Consider the following 5,632-nt stretch of genomic DNA (forward strand, 5'->3'; position numbering starts at 1 on the left):
CTCTGGTTGGTTGCTGGGGCGGGGAGGCGAGGTGCCTGTTGATTCTACTGCTGATGCTGGGGTACTGCCTCTGAAACTGCTGCTGAGGTAGACGCTGATTCTGCTTGAACTGCTAAGGCTGGTTGCTCGAGAAACGAGGGCGATTGCTGCTTCTAGGCTGAGGTCCACCAATCTTGCGCTTGCGATCCTCCATCTCCTTGCGTTTCTTCTCTGTCATGATCGCTCTGTCGATCAGGTGCTGAAATGTGGGGAAGGTATGATTCATGAGCTGATAGTGCAAGGGATCGACTAAGCCTCTCAAGAAACGATACTTCCTCTTGGCATCTGTGCTGACATCTTCAGGAGCATAGCGGGACAGTTGCAGAAACCTGTCTCGGTACTCACTAACAGACATGGGCCCTTTCTTGAGCGCTAGAAATTCCTCTTTTTTCACTATCATCAGACCTGCTGGAACATGATACTGACAGAAATTATCTCTGAATTCCTCCCAAGTGATGGTGTCGGGGTTGGCGTGGGTGGCGAGGTAGGACTCTCACCAAGACTGAGCTGCTCCCCTCAACAGACGGGGACCATACAGAACTTTCTCTATGTCATCACACTGAGTGGTGTGCAACTCCCACTCCACGGTACACAGCCAGTCTTCAGCATCCATGGGGTCAGTAGAGTGATCGAACATTGGGAGATGACCTCTCATGAATTCAGCACTCTTGTCTCTGGGTATCTGAGGCATTTGAGGTTGAGGCGGGGCTGATGCTGCTGTTGCTGCATAGCGGCCAGAGTCTGACCAATGGCTTGGACTGCCTGAGTCTGCATCAAGAACATCTGCTCTATTATCATTGGGGGCGGTGGTGGCAACTGCTGCCGAGGTGCCTCATCCTGCGGTGCTGCCTACTCCTGCTGAGCACGCCTTCCTCCTTTGCGCATGTTGTCTGACATCTGCAGAATGCAATCACACATCAGAACTGACCTTGCAAAACTTGCAGCATAAGAAAAGAGTATAGAATTCTTCCACAATACTAAACAGATGAACATCTTCACTGACTCTCAATCACAGGCAAACACAGCTTCCCATATAAAGAGATAAGTAGAATAAAAGGGCTTTCCAACTAGATAACTAATTTTATTAACATTAACAGGTAAACCAAAGTGTAGGGGATATCCACACTCTGGCAATAGTCATTACAAAGGTCCAAATCCATCATAGTCCATAATGACAAACATAAAAAAACACAGGATAAGCAAACTACCCTGTCTAACTAAAACTAACTGAGAGTAAGACTAAGGCTAAGACTAAGACTTCTATTTTAAACATTAATTACAAGATCTGACGCTGACGATCAATGGTTCTAAATTTATCCTGGTCCTGCAGTCGGGGTTACCATAAGCATGGTGTCCACGCCAAGGTGAGCGGTACGAGTGCTGAGTCCCGACGGGGGCGGGAGAGCCATCCTCTAGGTGACGGCGCTCCGCGCGCTCAGCTCGCAACTGGGCGATCTCAGCAAGAGCCCTACTCAGCTCATCTAAAGCGTGGTCCAGCTCCGTGTTTAACACGACAGCTAGGTTGATTGTGCTGCTCAACCTAGGATTGTCCTCACCAACAGGTGAGACAACCACGCCTCCTGTGCTACCAGATTGACGGCAGGGGTAATACCTCAGGTCAAGACCATCGGCCACTCCACCGAGCACTGAGCAATAGTGCGAAAGCACACGCTGTGTGGCATCTTGCATGGCCGCTTCAGCTGAGTCCCGCTCAGAGATAGAGTAATGCTCCGAGCAGACCTTCGCACCCCAGAGACTGTTCTCCGGACGGCGCACCAAACAAGTCACCTCCCAGCGGTCCGGGTAAACCCCACGACTGTGCTGGAAGACAACACAGCTTTACTCGATGGACCAAGTGTGTCGATCGAGTGCCTGGCGCAGCAAGGTGTCGAGCGCATCATGAATGTGACACTCGCGAGCGATGTCACGAGTGATGGGTCGAGCAACCCATCCCTCCGGCTCCTGCTCCTCTTAAAGGTCGGTGCTATTGCTCGAGCTGCTGTCGTTACCTCCGTCGTCGGGGTCTCCTCCAACAACTACTCCAGTGGCTGGGACGCCCAGTGGTGTAGTGGGCGCCTCTAGCGAGGGCACAAGAGAGCAGCTCCTCACAGACTCTACCTCCTGCTGAAGCGAGGAAGAAGAGCCCTGCTGCTCCAACTCCTATCGCTGATGCTCCTGCTCCTCGTGCAGGCGGTGGTGCAGCCTCTCCAAATGGCTAGACTGACCAGTCACCTGACGGCGAAGCAGACGCTCCGCGAGACGAGAAGGCAAGAAAGGAATGACTGACTTCCGTGCGATGTGTCTAAGATGAGCCATCTACAAAAGGCACCATAAGCATAAGAGTGACAATAGAACTAATATGACCAGCAAGTAGACCATAAAAAAATTAGGGAGCAGAAATAAACAAAATTTTCAGCAAGGTATAATATATAAAATAGAACATAGATTTGGTCGACGTGACCAACTTTTGAAGGGATACCAAAGTCAAGGTGATGATAGGGGTCTATAGTCCTTAGAATGACCATTCTACTCTAGGTTAGCAGTCCTATAGTCAGCACGGCTCTGATACCACCTATGTCACACCCGGTGTCGGCGTTTCGAGACAGGGGGGTCCCTAAGCCGACGAGTGAGTGTGCTGCGTGCCCCAGCCCAGATGGGTCGAGCGCGTGGGCGAGCGCGAAGGGGGGAGAGGCGAGGTGGCCGGAGCCGAGCGTGAGAGAGGTGGAAGTCCTGCGGCCTTCGTGTTCGTCCCGCGCCCAGGTCGGGTGCGCTTGCAGTAGGGGGGTTACAAGCGTCCACGCGGGTGAGGGAAGCGAGCGGCCCCAAGAGAGCGCCTGTCCCGTCCTCGGTCCCGCGCGGCCAACCTCCTCTAAGAAGGCCCTGGTCCTCCCTTTTATAGTCGTAAGGAGAGGATCCAGGTGTACAATGGGGGTTGTAGCAGAGTGCTACGTGTCTAGCGGAGAGAGAGCTAGCGCCCTAGGTACATGCCAATGTGGCAGCCGGAGAGGTCTTGGCACCTTGCTGGCGTGATGTCGTGGCTGTCGGAGGTGCGACGAAGCCTGGCGGAGGGACAGCTGTTGGAGCGGTCGAGTCCTTGCTGACGTCGCCCTGCTTCCGTAAGAGAGCTGGGGGCCGCCGTCGTCACAGAGCTTGTGGAGTGCCATCATTGCCCATCCGGCGGGGCTGGCCGGATGGGACGCCGGTCTTGTTCTCCGTGACCCGAGTCGATTCGGGGTAGGACGATGATGGCGCTTCCTGTTGACGTGGCGGGCCTGTGCCCTAGGCAGGGTGACGTGGGGGCTCCTCCGAAGCCGAGGTTGAGTCTGTCCTCTGTTGCCGAGGCCGAGTCCGAGCCATGGGGTCGGGCGAGGCGGAGGTCGTTCGGCCGAGGCCAGGGCGGTGTCCGAGCCCTGGGGTCGGGCGAGGCGGAGTTTCGTCGTCTTCAGGGTCTTAGCCCGAGTCCGAGCCCTGGGGTCGGGCGGAGCGGAGTTCGCCGTCTTCCGGGTCTTAGCCCGAGTCCGAGCCCTGGGGTCAGGCGGAGCGGAGTTCGCCGTCTTCTGGGTCTTAGCCCAAGTCCGAGCCCTGGGGTCGGGCGGAGCGGAGTTCGCCGTCTTCCGGGTCTTAGCCCGAGTCCGAGCCCTGGGGTCGGGCGGAGCGGAGTTCGCTGTCTTCCGGGTCTTAGCCCGAGTCCGAGCCCTGGGGTCGGGCGGAGCGGAGTTCGCCGTGGCGCCTTTGGCAAGGCCTGACTGCCTGTCAGACTCACTCTGTCGAGTGGCACCGCAGTCGGAGTGGCGCAGGCGGCGCTGTCCTTCTGTCAGACTGGTCAGTGGAGCGGTGGAGTGACGGCGGTCACTTCGGTTCTGCCGGGGGGGGGGCGCGTGTCAGGATAAAGGTGTCAGGCCACCTTTGCGTTAAATGCTCCTGCAACTTAGTCAGTCGGTGCGGCGATTTAGTCAGGGTTGCTTCTGAGCGAAGCCAGGGCCTCGGGCGAGCCGGTGATGTGTCCGCCGTAAAAAGGGGGGCCTCGGGCGAGACGGAAGTCTCTCGAGGTCGGCTGCCCTCGGCCGAGGCTAGGCTCGGGTGAAGCGTGATCGAGTCACTCGTGTGGACTGATCCCTGACTTAATCGTACCCATCAGGCCTTTGCAGCTTTACGCTGATGGGGGTTACCAGCTGAGAATTAGGCGTCTTGAGGGTACCCCTAATTATGGTCCCCGACAGTAGCCCCCGAGCCTCGAAGGGAGTGTTAGCACTCGCTTGGAGGCTTTCGTCGCACTTTTTTGCAAGGGGACCAGCCTTTCTCGGTTGCATTTTGTTCCGGTGGGTGCGCGCGAGCGCACCCGCCGGGTGTAGCCCCCGAGGCCTCGGAGGAGTGGTTACACTCCTTCGAGGTCTTAATACCTTGCGTAATGCTTTGGCTGGTCTGGTCGTTCCCTCATGCGAACTGGCCGTAGCCCGGGTGCACGGTCGGGGCCCAAGCTCTCGGGCTGGTATGTTGACGCTGTCAACGGTTTGGCCGGAGCTGGTTTTTGCGAGAGCAGCCCCTGAGCCTCTGCACAGGGCGAGAGGACGATCAGGGACAGACTCGACTTCTTACATACGCCCCTACGTCGCCTTTCCGCAAGGAGGAGGGGGGGAGTGCGCCATGTTACCCTCGATGGGCACCGAACATGGTGTCTCCGGTGAGCTGCAAGCGGGTAATCCGAGTGGACGTCCGTGCCCCGTTCGTTGGGGGTCGGCTAGGGGCCCAGAGGCACGCCCAAAAGTACCTGCGGGTGATTTGCCGGACCCGGTCCCCTGGCGACGGGGTCCGAGGGCTCGATGCCTCCCTCCGATGGGATTCCGTTACAAGATCGTTCCCGCTGGTCTCGGAAATGTCCTAGGGTACCTCGGGAGCGCAGCCCGAGCCTCGGTTATGTATCGAACGTACCCCTGGTCATCCCTCACTCGGTGTCTGAGGCGACTGTGAACCCTTCGGGGGCCAGCCTTCGAACCCCTGATCAGTAATGGGCGCGGAGCCCGAGTAGCCTGAGGCGGCCATGGAACCCTTCGGGGGGCTGGCCTTCGAACCCCTGACCAGTAGTGGGTGTCGGGCCCACGCGATCTGAGGCGACTGTTGAACCCTTCGGAGGGCCAGTCTTCGAACCCCTGATCAGTAGGGGGGGGGCTCGGAGCCCGGTTCCTTCGCGGAGAAGGATCCTTTTCGGGGTATCCCCCTTTCCCGGTCCCTGTTGCAAGAGATAGAGAAAGAGGAAAAAGGAAAAGGATACGAAATCGAACGACGTGGCGTACCTTTTCTGACGCGTTTATTACGGCGAAGGTGAAGCGTTGCGCGCTCCTCCCGTCAGAGGCGCCGCCTGTCCCGCCTCGGAGTTAATGCGACGGAGCGAGTGGTTGGCGGGGCGGCCGTTGCGCGTGCGCGATCCGTTCGAGGAACGGGTCACGGGTGCACCGTCTTCACACCGTGGGAGGAGGCTCTCTTGCTGTCCCAGGATGAGACGTGAGCCTGGCTGACGACGTGACTGCTGCGCTCGCCCGCCTGCCACCGCCATTACTGCCGGCCCACTTTCGGTCGCTTTGACCAACACGCCAGG

Source organism: Zea mays, chromosome 10, assembly GCF_902167145.1.
Source record: "Zea mays cultivar B73 chromosome 10, Zm-B73-REFERENCE-NAM-5.0, whole genome shotgun sequence".
Classification (NCBI taxonomy): Eukaryota; Viridiplantae; Streptophyta; class Magnoliopsida; order Poales; family Poaceae; genus Zea; species Zea mays.